The 14,690-nt window shown below is 43.2% G+C and overlaps 1 protein-coding gene across 1 annotated transcript in view; it reads left to right on the top strand.

The window, feature by feature from the left end:
* The first annotated feature begins 479 nt into the window (after positions 1 to 479).
* INSYN1 (inhibitory synaptic factor 1) overlaps positions 480 to 14,690 on the top strand; it is a 44,484-nt gene continuing 30,273 nt past the window's right edge. Inside the window, exons 1-2 of the mRNA XM_068272584.1 lie at positions 480 to 815; positions 1,308 to 1,581. The gene's annotated coding sequence lies outside the window, so the exon portion shown is untranslated. The remainder of the gene's footprint in view (positions 816 to 1,307; positions 1,582 to 14,690) is intronic.

The following is a 14,690-nucleotide window of genomic DNA, read 5'->3' on the forward strand; positions in this document are numbered from 1 at the left end:
TGAATAAATAAAAGTGTCTTTGCAAAGCACATCTTATGATCCCCACTGAATAAAATACAGCACACCAGAGTAAAAATTCACATTGTTTTCAGCATTCATCTTTGCAGACTGAAGCACCTAATGAAGCAGTATTTTGCAGGTATAGGAAAGATAATTAGCACAACAACACATTACATGGCCTGACTGCTGATGTGAGAATGAGTTAAGGAAACACTGCAGTTCTCTAGCAGGGGAGGGGTTAATGCAGCACAGCCTACGGGCCCATGCTGAAAACTCATTTTGGGGGGACAGAGAGAAATAATGATGTCTGTAGTTGGGAAACAGTTAAAAAGCATGATGCAATTTCTGGCGCAGGACAAGGATTGAAGTAGGTGAATACCCGCTAAGGGGCATTGGAGCGATACTGTGCAAGTGTCTTATTAAACAATGTTCAGCATCTCTCTCCCTCCTTCACCATCAGTTCCCCCTCCCCCTCCTCTCTCAAGCTGAGCTGGGGCACACGCTCCAGTCTCTCTGTTTGACAAGGGGGAACCCAAAGACATAGCAAGCAATAGCATCCCCTGTGAGAAAAAAGAGGAGAGTGAGAGGGACCCCTCCTCCAACAGGCCAGCAGAGGAAATTGTGAAGGAGAGAAGGATAGAGAAGGAGGCATGTCGCAGAGAGCTGAAGCATCCAGTACTGAATCAGCGGTGTTACAGCATCAGCACCACAGAGGGAGAGATGAGGCCTGAGCTGTGCGTCTGCTCTTGTCTTCCAGAGGAGAAGGAGAGCCAAATGAAGAATAGAGGGAGCACCAAATCTTCAAAGACTGCACGGTGAGGGGGATAAACAAGGGTATATATAAGAGGGACAGCAAGAGGGGAAAGCAGGGCTAGTAAAGGCAGGCAGAAAGGGGATGCACAGTGCTGGGAAGGGGGTAGCATAAGGGCACACAGATTTAAAAGAGGTGTAATGTAAATAGGTTGCCCTGAAATGTTAATGTCATGAAAAGCAAAATAAATATGAATGTATTGACATGCTAGCATTACATTCCCAATAGCAGATGTATTTTATTAGAAAGAAGAAGACCATGACCTGGGGTAAAAAAAAGAAGAGATTGGCAGGATGTGGCTGAGGATAGTAAATTATATAAGGTTACCCCAGAGCAACAGCATTGCAGGGATGATATGGAAATGGCACAAGCAGATGTAACGGCTATATTAGGTTATGAGGAAATGGTGGAGGGAATAGAGAAGGACACTGAGTAAAGGGATTAGAGGAATGACAGGGATGAGAGACCAGTACTAATAAATGATTTATCTCAATAGGTTGGAGGACCAGATCTTCACCGCTCTCACCCCTTTTAAAGAACCCCCCATTTCCTGTATGGTGTCTGAAGCTGGAAACACATCTTTTCTTCTGGTGGCCTTGTGAGAAATCATCTTTCATTGGCAGGAAAGCAAATGTGACTTGTGTGTGTGCAACTGGGGTTACCTGGATGTCATTTTACACTTGCCTCAGAAGGACAATAAAGACGGGAAGGACACTTTGCAGCATACCACTTTTCAAGAATATAGGCAGACCCCCCAGTGCTACCACCAGGTAAGATGAGACAGAAACCTAACGCTCAGACACTGTGAGGAGATTTGCAGGAGCATGAAGAGGGAGGATGGGGTGGAGGGTGAAGCTGGATATGCAGTGTGGGTGATCAGGGGAGAGATCTAGAGCACACAAGGGAAGCAGTGAGAGGAGAAAAGGCTACTGAGAAAATGGAAGAAGGCAGACACCTAATAACTTGGAATGCACAAACTTAACCCCATATCCTTTCAATATTTATGGCACACAGCATAAGTGGCCATAGTTCTACTAAAGGCCAAAGGGTGTATAAAGCATGCAAGGGTGTATATAAAAAAAATGTATATTATTTTACCAAACCAGTGCTTTAAGAGACTGTTGTGCATATGAGATCAAAAGTAATAGAAGAATGATAACATTAATAGGGAATAGGATTATAAGAAAGTTTTATGTCAACACTACACTACATAGAATGTTAGCTGCTAATTCAGTATTTTACTACTATTGGTATTTTATTATCATTTATTCCAACCTGTCACAGTAAACCAACATCCGTACATCACAAGTTAGTCTAAGAAGTCAGTGCTGTTGTATGATTATCTTGGATTTTATTCAAAGAATTGCATCATTTTCGAGATATTTTTTTAAAAGTATTCATGCGTGCCAGATTAAGTTCTCCGTTTGTCCTAGTAACAACTGCTATTAGCTTAAATCTGCTGTTTTAAAATTCACATATACTGTATTCACAGCAAAGAGTGTAATTTTTTGTATACCTGTAATTGACTATCGTATATGATTTTTGTACATTGTAACCATACAACACACTGTGGCTAAGTAGAAGTAACTATGATCTGACCTGACAATAGCTTCTGATTGGCTGTTATGTATTTTTAAGAATGGATCTGACTGTCACATGGTTTATTCACTTTATTTGTGTGATTATTAATAGTATGCACAGAAATAACAGTTGTTATTATATTTTGGTAGAGCTACTGGTGTTGGGGTTAAACAAATATTTAGTATCAAGTTGTTGCAATTAACTAGGTAAATGATATATCTGGGAAAGAAAGGGTGTTGCTGTCTGTTTTCCTTTTTCCGCTCTTTGTGTATGTTACTTCTGTTCTAGTGGTTAGTCTTCTCTCCTGCAAACAAATCCATTTGTGTCTTTTAAACATTTTATGCAGAAGAGGAACCAGAAGGCCACTGGCACCATACAGCTCTAAATGTCTACTCTCCCAGCAATGGGATGGACCTAGGGAGTGACTTCTTGTTGCACCGAGCCTTATGTACTTCCTTCTGAGCAGCTCCAGTAGTGCTGATTGACATAATGGTGCTGTCTGCTGCAAAATGATATGCCCACATGAAGCAAGAACTGAATCTGTAGAAGCCTCAAGCCTACATCACTTGTTTTCATGAAATACTTAAGGGGATAGTGCAATGGGACCTCTTCCTACACAGCTACTTCCTAATGATTTCATTTAAACCACTAAATTAAGTGCCTAGTCAAATCCCTGGGGTGTTTTGGGGCATTGAATAATTCTGTAGTTACTCTTGGACCTACTTCATTGTATGTGCTTTAACAGCACTAATATAATTACTCCCAATACTACCTTTATAGATTATCTGTCCTATTTCTTTAGGTATTGACTCTCTAATCACTGAAATGCATTGCTGTCAGAATTAATCTGAAGAAAGATAATATAATTGGACATTATGTATGTAATTGTGGCATTAATGGGTTTCCCCTACACTCAGTCTCTTGTAATGTAGTCATACAACTTGCTAAATTCCTACATTTAATGCTCATGCCGGTGTAACTTTAGGGAAGAACTTGGGTAGACAACATGCAGTAGGAAGGTACTGCTGACTTGGATATCACCTTTCCCTTGTGGCCAAGTTTTCATGATTTGACCACACTGACCATTACAATAACGTGTTGTAAACATAAGAAGGTGGCCCATCATGCAGGCAGTGTCCAGCTCTACCTTCTGTCGTATTGTTAGTTTATAAACTGCTTGGCACAAAGCTTCCAGTTTGAATTATGGGGAATAGAGGGGGAGTCATGGGGATACACAGTCACTGGCTCATCAAGCAGTAGGTATTTCTAATTTGTTTGATAATTTTTCTACCAGTGGTAGTTTTAGGTAGTCCTCGGCAAAAATTTATGTTGGTCCATCTACATTTTCATACTGAACTGACAGTGACTGAACTGAACTTATGACCTCTACAGTTCCTGACTGGTGGAACACCTAAAGACTTGGGGCCCTGGACAATTGCCTAGTCTTACCCTATGGTAGCACCGGCCCTGTTTTCTCTATTGTGATAGTGCTTGGCCAGCGGTATCTGCATATGGACCGAAAAACATAAGATTATACCCAAATTGCTAAGCAAGGCCAAAGTCCTCTCACATCTAAAGATACTCATAGACATAAAAAAATAAGATTGGAAATATATTTCATATACCATATATACTCGCATATAGGCCGAATTTTTGAGCACAAAAAATGTGCTCAAAAGTCCCCCTTTCGGCCTATATGCGAGAAACCAACTTTGTATGACCGTTGGTACGTCAGTACGCCAGTACGTCAGATTTCTTCAAACAATACAGACTCCATGTACAGCATGTCTTATCCGCATTCCCACTGCACAGCTCACTCCTCCTTCACTCCACAGCTGACAAACTCTCCCTGGCAGCCGCATTCCAGGTACTAAGATCTAAATGTTGCTATATGTGACATGAGGGGGGAGCAGGAGGTGTCCTACTGCGTGCACATTTGGCTATGGGGAGGGGGGCTGCCCAACACCTGAGTGGACGTCTGGCTATGGGGAGTGGGGCTACCTAATACCTGAGTGCATGTCTGGCTATGGGGAGCTGGGCTGCCTAACATCTGAGTGTACATTTGGCTATGGGGAGGGGACTGCCTCATACTGAGGGCACATCTGGCTATTTCTATTTTGGGGGGAGGCTTATATGCGAGTCAAATGTTTTTTTCCTGGTTTCTGAGGTAAAAGTGGGTACCTCGGCTTATATGCAGGTCGGCTTATATGCGAGTATATATGGTATACTTCCATGAAAAAGTCAAGTATAATTGAAGTACATCAAACACTGGAAACTGATGAATGCCTGATCTTGTAGAATGAAAGACAAATAAACAATTCTGCATGATAAGGCTGCCGGGTAGGGATGTGCCTGTTCTCAGAACTGTTTGAGATAGTAATGTAGTGTGGCCATACACAGATTAGTGTACATACTTATGTAGTTAAATTGCTTGGCACTGGACATAATGCAGCCTGATATGTGTTTAGTATTATTGACTTTTAGTCATGGAGTCTTCCAAGGTTCATGTCCCATCAAGGACATTATTTTCATGGAAGCCAAATTTCTCCCCATGTTAGTGTGGTTTTCTTTTGTGCTCTGGTTTCCTCTCCCACCACAAATCCTTAACAATAGGCTAAAGGTGACCATACACTGGCCCGATTCGCGGCCGTTTCGACAGCAGATTCGATCCTGGGATCGAATCTACTGCTAATCGTTCGCGCTAAACGCACCCGCCAATCCGATTTCTTCCCGAAATCGGATCGGTCCGTCGATCGCGCCGTGCGGGAAATTACCCTCGATCGCCCGCGGGTAGGGTGCGCGTCGCTAGCGGCGGCCGATCCGATCAGGTATACATTACCTGACGCTGGCTCCCGGGCGTCTTCTCCGCGCTGCACCGCTCTGTTCCGGCTCCATCCCGGCGCTTCCTGTGTCACTGCAGTGACCAGGAAGTTCAAATAGAGGGCGCTTTATTTGAACTTCCTGGTCACGGAGTGACACAGGAAGCGCCGGATGGAGCAAGAACAGAGCGGTGCGGTGCAGCGCAGAGAAGACGCCCGGGAGCCAGCTTCAGGTAATGTATACGGGGGGGGGGGGGGGACAGGCGGCAGGAGCAGCTCAACAGATTGTGATCGGTTTCAGGCTGAAATCGATTCACAATCTGTTTGCAGTAAAGGCAGCCATACGATCCCTCTCTGATCAGATTCGATCAGATAGGGATCTGTCAGCTGGTCGATCTAATGGCAAATCGACCAGTGTATGGCTACCTTAATTGGCTCCTATCAAAACTGCTTACCATGATCTCGTTGTGTTAACTAGGGAGCATAAGTGACACATGACTAAGGCCAGCTAAGCAGAGACTTGCAACTTGTTCACATTATCAAACTGATTAAATGCTTGTCCATACTTTTTCCTAGCTGTCATGATTGTGAAACGTAGGTATAGTATTCAAAGGATACCTGTTGTTGGACAGAGTTAACAACCCTGCCAGTTTCTTTTCAGTGATTCTAAGCTTTTTATGCCAGTCCAGTTTTTTCGGATGTTAACTGTTTTGGATGTTTCAGGAGTTAACTCAGCTGCATTGAACAACCATAATGCTAGGTACCTTCCAGATCAATTTTTTCCAACATGTCCAATCTGAATTTTAATCGATTTTCGTTCACTTTTTTGGAAATTGATCGAAATTCAGATCAGACATGTTGGAAAAAATCAATCTGGCAGGTAAATCTGCCAGAAAATTGAATTGTGTGTACCTAGCATAACTCTCCCAGTCATTTGCTGCTGCAGCATGGAGAGTTTCAGAGAAAAGATAATCTGAAAAGGAGCTACAGATCTGTACAAATATCAAACTGTACCAAAGTATTCTTCTTTTTGCTGTATTTCGTGGTGCAAGCATTTTGGGGCGTGGAGTTCAGAGCCGAGCGCCAAAGCTGGGCACTGCTATAGCACTAATGCTATTATGTGGGCCCCTCACAAGGGTAAATCGGAGTTCTGGTGACTGCCAGACATATTACTTCTCCCTCTGAGTTGCTACGACTAGGATTTAATGTCGCTGGGAATTTGAGCGAAAGCAGGGTGAGCCGTCATTTGTCTCACCCTGCGCCCAGCTTACCAGCGACAATATACTACTTACAAACACTTTTGCCCCCTCTGCTGACAAACTCTTGAACTCTCTCCATGCTACCCCCTGCAGTTACCCCTCTCCTTTTTCCCCTTAGGCCGCAGGCTACTACTGTCAGTACCCTGGTTGCTTTCATTGGTAATGTGTTTTTATCGATATGCTGCTGTCCCTTGGTTGCTGTTGTTTTGATAATCTGTTTTTGTTCTACTTTCTGCTGTGTACCATGTATGTTCCCTGTTTGGCCAAAATCAATTCCTGGCATGACCCAGTCATGCTTGGTGAATAAACCTGATTCTGATTACCCCCAGACTAATAGTCTATATGAATTTTTGAGATTCTGATCTTCTTGTGATACTGTGCTGTATTCACCAGTCTTGGTCAGACCATCAGGCCTGCTTCTTATCTGTCTCTATCTATATGAAAGCTGCCATTACTCACCCTGGCTGCAGCACCCTAAAGGTGCATACACACAAACAATGATTGTCGCACATAGGAAGTTGGACTGAGGCTGAACCTTGTACTAAAACCTTGGTCTGATATAACAGAGCGTTGTGTTTGTTGCTTTGTGGAAAGGAGGAGAGACTACAGCGTGGGGGACTATGGAGATAACAATTTATAGATTTTTCCATTTCATTCCAGATCTTAAAAAAAGCCCATGGGACATCTGTATGCAAGGTGGCCAAAGTGACCACAAATGGCTGCCTTGGTCAAGGTTTTTTTTTTATAGCATGTGTACACATCTTAACTCCAACTTAAAGAGAAACTCCAACCAAGAATTGAGCTTTATCCCAATCAGTAGCTGATACCCCCTTTTACATGAGAAATTGAATGATTTTCACAAACAGACCATTAGGGGGCGCTGTGTGACTAATTTTGTGCTGAAACCCCTCCCACAAGAGGCTCTGAATACCGCGGTACTCTGGGCAAACTGCCACAATGTAACAATGTTCACAGACAGGAAATGGCTGTTTAAAGCTGTCTGTAACAGCCAGAGCAGCTAGAAACAGCTACATAACTTGCCCACAGTAACAATGTCACCATGTAATACATGTCAGAATGTGAATCTGGGAGAGGAAAGATTTTACAATGAGCAAACACTGACTAAATCATTTATACATAATTAGTGTAAAAATGAAGCACTTTTTTTTTTATTAAATTTTCACTGGAGTTCCTCTTTAACTCCTGTGTTCTGTCTACGTCAGTTATGTGTTAGGGCTGGCCTCGCCAGCCTAGTCAGCTGTCACCAGTAAATTCACCCTGTGTAGCTTTTTTGTGACATGATGGAGGATTCACAACCAGCTATTAACCGTGACAGAAATGTAACACTCTCAATGGTTTCCCAGCCCTACACAAGCTGTTCCCCTTTTGAATACATTTATGGAAAGTTTTCTAGAGGGATATTGGACATAACCAAGAAGCTTTGAGAGGAAAGTCACATTGCACAGATGTGTGGCTGAATACAATTCACAAAACAGGATTATTTTGATCATGCTAACTGTCAAAATATCTTGACCAGGCCTAGAGGTCCCAAATAACATATAGTCATGAAGCCAAGATGTTTTGTCTTCTGACAAAAGGGTGCAGATATTGGTCTACACTGCAAAGAGTAAATTACTTGCAAAGTCAACTTCAGATTCATTTGCATGTGTACAACAAACAGTGGTGGATAAAGAACCCACCTACATGTTTCTATAGCTAACACCTTCTTCGTTAGGGTGTGATGTGTAATGATTGGTGTAGCAACCCAGATGTCTGATTATGTGTGATCTGCAGAATCACCAATAATACTGACGTTATACCTGATTATGTGGTGATCTGCAGTATCACCAATAATACAAGTATAGCAGGTAAGCAATGAGGTATGTAGTGCTTGGTGCAACAGTTACAGAATAGTAGCTAAACCTCACCAGAGGAGCTGGTGGGTCCTTATAGAACAGTGTAACTGAGTAGTTGAACTTAACCTCACCAGAGGAGCTGGTGGGCACTATTAGAACACAGTAACTGATTAGTTTGGTTTAACCTCACCAGAGGAGCTGGTGGGTACTATCACTAGAGCACCTCACCAGTGACAAGGGCTCACTGGTGAGTAGAGAGGTCAGACAGGCTAGGATCAGTAATGAGCGGGCAGGTACAGTACAGAATCAACAGGCAAGAGAATAGTAAGATATCAGGCAGGGTTCAGAAACAGAGTCAGATGGGCGGAAGTACAGGAACGATAAGCAAGAGCAGAGTCAGACGGTAGCAAGAGTCATACACAGAATATCAATAACAGTATACAATATCCTAGTCTTGTGTGAAATCCCTGTTTTCCTCCCAGATCAAAGCACACCGGATACTATCTAAGGTCTGAGCGCTAGCACATAAGTATTCGCAACAGCAGACAAGTTGCGAGTGAACAGAGAAGGCTTATGAAACAGAGGAGACTCCACCGCCACGCCCACAACAATCAACCAATCTGGAGCGCCGTGAGCCTCCTCTGACGTCAGCCGACCGGCCGGTCAGCTGATGTGCCTCCTCCCTGCATAAAGGTCCTGCCTCCACGCGCGCCCGCGCGATACGGCAACTCTATGTGCAAACGACAGACCCGTCCTCGGCGTACTAGACGCCAAAGGCACGGGCGAGGCCCCTGAACATGAAGGCAAGGCGGCTGTGGAAACACCCTGAGCGTCCGCAGCCGCCATTACTGTGGGTGTTACATGATGTCACTTATTGGAGCTGTGGTTGGGTTTGCTAGCTTTTCTAATGCTTTCAACCTAAACAATGTATAGAAGCAAAATGGTGGATGCAATACATTTTTTTCATAAGAGAGATGGCTTGGAACAGCGGTACAGCTTGCTTCCTGTCTTGTCTAGAGTTAGTTAGTGACTGGATTAACCATGTGTGATGCAACCATGGTAGGAAAACAATACATGCCAGACTACAAATCCCAGTATTGGCTACAGGTGATGACAAAGAGCAGTGACAGATGCAGTGGAAAGGATGAAGCATGGAGACAGTCTACAATTTTCATTCCTTAGTTTCATGTTTTCCCCACCCACCTCTTTCATATTCATTTCTATGCTCAAGAGATTGTTGGAGTTTCAAATATTATTCTTGTAATTCCCAAGAAGTGGAAATGGAGGGCTTGCATATACAGTATGTATGTATATATGTATATGTATGTACGTATATATGTATATATATATATATATACACACACACACACACACACACACACACACACACACACACACACACGTGCAAACACAGTGATAAAATTAATTTTATGACTTAAAAAATACAATGCCAAAAGTATTGTTAATAACTTACACTAAAAAAAAAGCGTGCTTAGGGAATGTATGAACTTCATTTTGGGTTTAACAAAGTGCAAAACAATTCACAGATCTCCAAATAGACATCTCATCTCATAGTAGGTATCACATAATGGCCACAAGAAGGTGAACAATTGTTTGTGCTAAGGCGAAAACGTCGACTTGTTTTAGGCAGACCCTTTTTCAGGCCTTCACAAACAGACATAAATATCTGCACTATAAAGATACATGGATGGATAGCATCTGGACACACAATGAAGCCAAGGAACACCACTCTATGGAATCCATAATAGCATGCTGCACTCTGGTAGGACGGGTAGAGAAGGAGTGGTCACTTCATCAGTGGACCACATCTTCACTACCCGTACTGCCAGAAGATCTGTGAATCTTGTTGCACTTTTTTGCACTTCTGGATTTATTAAAACTTTTTGCATATTTTCATACAATTCTTCTGAGTTTCCTCGAGTGATTTACATTGTTGATATAAGATATCCCTGTACCCATATATGAGACATGTACTGGCCACACAATAACGTAACGCTGTTACAGTTCCCAAGAACTTTGTCCATATTTTCTCAGTTCCATTAGTATTTTTTTAAGATATTATAAGAAGGATCCAAGTCTGTATTTAGGACAAGACAAAATAAATACCATTTATATTGCGCTTTTCTCATGGAAAACTCAAAGCGCCAGAGCTGCAGCCTCCAGGGCACACTCAGTAAGCAGTAGCAGTGTTAGGGAGTCTAGCCCAAGACTCCTTACTGAATAGGTGCTGCCTTACTGAACAGGAAGAGAGTGAGATTTGAACTCTGGTCTCCTGAATCAGCCCTTAACCAGTACACTATATAGGAGTATGTATGTTCCTGGCAGCTGCATTTTGGGCACAGGGACCCATATGCAATTCACTTTTTCTCCTGACTTTTCTTCTAGGTGATATTTTCACAATAAAATGCCTTTGAAAACACCAGCAAGCAATATAAAACTCAAAATAATTTTTATAGTAATTTTCCATGTACTTTTTGGTACAGTGTGATGGGAACGGCTCTCTGTATAAAGGTGGTGTGGGAGGTGAGAGTGACAGGCCCTACGTGTCCTGAGGAGGCGTGGTATACACGTGAAACAGCTGTAGACTGTAGGGGCATTTCTTGTGCCTGTGCTTCGTGGCATCAATAAAAGAAGATTTGCTTGTGCTGGAGTCCATGTGTCTCTTTAACCCAACTTTTTGGTACTTTTTCAATTGCAAAGTTCTGTAAAGTTATTTTAAAGAGAAGATGAAACATCATCACCTAGGAGAAAAGTCAGGAGAAAAAGTGTATTGCATATGGGCCAGGGAGAAGCGGAGAGATGGCTCACCCTGTGTAAGGTAATGTAGGGGATATAATAAATATATTCCCCTACTGATTACTTAGCCTACTCCTTCAGTGACATAATTTGGGGTCCAGCTATTGCCGGCACCTGAATGGCAGTGTTTTTAGTATATTTTCCCCTGCGCCTCTATAGCCATAATTAACATTACGGTCTATGGCAGAGTCCAAGGCAGGCGCTGAAGTGACATGACTTGGTATTTTAATTTAAACCTATCATGATATGGAGTGTGATATTTTACATTTTGTCTGTCTGAAAGCAATCACTGTGCGGAAGCCTTTTATTTTCAGCCTTCTTGTTAAGTTCTTCAGTAACATGAGCCAACAGACTTTTCATTTTTTTAATATGTATATTTTAAAGGGAATCTGAAGTGAAAATAAACTTATGATATAATGATTTGTATGTGTAGTACAGCTAAGAAATAGAACATTAGTAGCACAGATAGGAGTCTCATATAGTTTCCAGGAAAGGATGAGTTAAGAAACTTCAGTTATCTATGCAAAAGAGCCTTCCTGAGCTCTGCGACCAAACTTGGTCAGCTACAGTGCTGTTTTCTGAAGCACTTATCTCAGCCTGTCCTTCACTGTTTTTTGTTTGTTTAAGGTTTTAGTGCAGTAAAGTTCAAAAACTCTGCTCTGCTTCATAGTTTAAAATACAGAGTGCTTCAGTGTCACTTGAATGTTTTGCTTTTCACTGCCCTTTTGTATTCCCAGGCAGTGTACATTTTCTTATGTGGGCATTTATTACCAAACACTACCTGTAGTGTAAAAAGAAGAGTATACTAAACTACTTTTGATGAAGGTGAATCCAAGATAATATTGTTCTTTTTCACTAATCCAGTAATTTCACAGTAAATGCATTTATACATTCTTCAGTAGGTTGCCATTCAAGATGATGAATTATTTTCCTTATTTCCAACATATCCAGAGTCCACTAGTATACTATTCTGTGCAGGTGTCCGGTTTATGGAAGCATGAGGGGTAGGATCTACAATTTCCCTAATCTCACGATTCAGCTGTATCTCATGTCAATGTTTACCTACTGCTTTTTTAATTTGTTAAACTTGGGGAAATACGGACACATCTGATCATTTACCTTCTGATTGTTCCCCTTCCTATGTGTTTCTAATGCTCTTTGCTTTCCATGCCTTCCTCTATCTCTGGAACAGTGGTATAGGGCCTTACACCCCACACCATTGTCCTTATCTAGCGTAAAATTATATCAGTTCCCTAAAAAATTGGCCTACAGGTTTCTATTTTTAAAACTTATTTAGATGATGCCCGGTGGGTTGGAGGCCCACATTCCCCACAGTCAGCTTCTAATACATGCTGGTAACAATAAGTTCACCCTGATTTCCAATCCTAAGATCAAGATTTCATACTTCCATACTACTTATAACATTTGTTCCACCATGCCCTTCACTCCCCTTGCATATAACTGATATATCACAGATAATAACTAGAGATGGCCCGAACCTCTGATTTCTTCCCGTGAAAGTTTGGTTCGCGCGAACTTTCGCAAACCACAATAAACTTCAATGGGGAGGCGAACTTTGAAAAATAGAAAAAATTATGCTGGCCACAAAAATAATGGAAAATATGTTTCAAGCGGTCTAACACCTGGAGGGGGGCATGGGGGAGTGGGATAGACGCCAAAAGTCCCGGGGAAAAATCAGGATTGGACACAAAGCAGCGTTTTAAGGACAGAAATCACATTGAATGCTAAATTGCAGGCCTAACGTGTTTTAAAACATCTTGCATGTGTATACATCAATCAGGGAGTGTAATTAGAGTACTGCTTCACACTGACACACCAAACTCTCTGTGTAACGCACCGCAAACAGCTGTTTGTGTAGTGACAGCCATGCTGGACTGGTGCGCACCATGGCCAGAGTGCAGGAGATAGCAGTTTTCAAGCCCATATGGTAGTTAGGCATAGGTAGGTGTCCCAGTAGTTAGCTAGGCATAGGTAGGTGTTCCCGTATAGGTAGGTAGGTGCCTCAGTAATTAGCTAGGCATAGGTAGGTGTTCCCGTATAGGTAGGTAGGTGCACCAGTAGTTAGCTAGGCATAGGTAGGTGTTCCCGTATAGGTAGGTAGGTGCACCAGTAGTTAGCTAGGCATAGGTAGGTGTTCCCGTATAGGTAGGTGGGTGCTCCAGTAGTTAGCTAGTCATAGGTAGGTGTTCCCATATAGGTAGGTGGGTGCACCAGTAGTTAGCTAGGCATAGGTAGGTGTTCCCATATAGGTAGGTGGGTGCCCCAGTAGTTAGCTAGGCATAGGTAGGTGTTCCCGTATAGGTAGGTAGGTGCCCCAGTAGTTAGCTAGGCATACATAGGTGTTCCCGTATAGGTAGATAGGTGCCCCAGTAGTTAGTTAGGCATAGGTAGGTGTTCCCGTATAGGTAGGTGCCCCAGTAGTTAGCTAGGCATAGGTAGGTGTTCCCATGTAGGTAGGTAGTGCCCCAGTAGTTAGCTAGGCATAGGTAGGTGTTCCCGTAAAGGTAGGTGGGTGCCCCAGTAGTTAGCTAGGCATAGGTAGGTGTCCCAGTATAGATAGTTAGACAGGGCCTGGCACAGTATAGCGATTACCAAGGTCCAGCTGCAACAAATAGGGCTGTATAATGCAGTGCCAGTGGGCAACACACAAAAAAAAATTAGATCACAAGAACAAGATTAGCTCTCAAAAGAGCTGTTGCGGGGTACTATTTTAGCAATAAGAATCAGCAAGGAGCAAGCTAACAAGCCTACAAGAGCCTAACTAAGCTTTCCCTATGAGAGAGCCTACAGCAGCTGTCCCTTCTCAAATTACTACAGGCACACAAGTGAGTCAAAGGCCTGACGCTGCCCTAAGGGGGGAGTGGCTCCAGGAGAGAGTGTAGCCTGATTGGCTACAATGTGCCTACTGACTGTGATGTAGAGGGTCAAAGTTGACCCTAATGGTGCATTATGGGGGGGAACCGAACTTCTGCAAAAGTTTGCGGTTCTTCGCGAACGCAAACTACTGGAAGTTCGCTGGGAACTGTTCGCCAGCGAACCATTCAGGCCATCTCTACTAATAACCTCGCACAAATCTGAAATAAATTTTTGGTAGCCACATCTTGCCATACCCAGAGGTCCAGATGAAGGGAGACATGTGGCCACCATTGAGGTCCCCATATCTGTAAGTCTAAAGCTGGCCATACACTGGCCCGATTTGCCGCCGTTTCGACAGCAGATTCGATCACTGGGATCGAATCTGCTGCCAATCGTTCGCGCTACACGCCGAATTTCGATCCATTTCATCCGATCCCGTCGATCGCTCCGTGCGGAAAATTACCGTCGATCACCCGCGGGTAGGGAGCGCGTCGCTAGCGGCGTTCGATTACCCGACGACCGACGCAATAGAGCCGCATACATTACCTGCTCCGCCGGCACGACTACCCCCGGTCACCGCTGCTCCGTGTCCGCGCTGGTCTCCGGCATGCTTCAGTTCCTCCTGCCCGGCAGGAAGTTTAAACAGTAAAGGGGGCTCTACTGTTTAAAC

The sequence above is a fragment of the Hyperolius riggenbachi genome, chromosome 3 (genome assembly GCF_040937935.1).
Source record: "Hyperolius riggenbachi isolate aHypRig1 chromosome 3, aHypRig1.pri, whole genome shotgun sequence".
NCBI lineage: Eukaryota > Metazoa > Chordata > Amphibia > Anura > Hyperoliidae > Hyperolius > Hyperolius riggenbachi.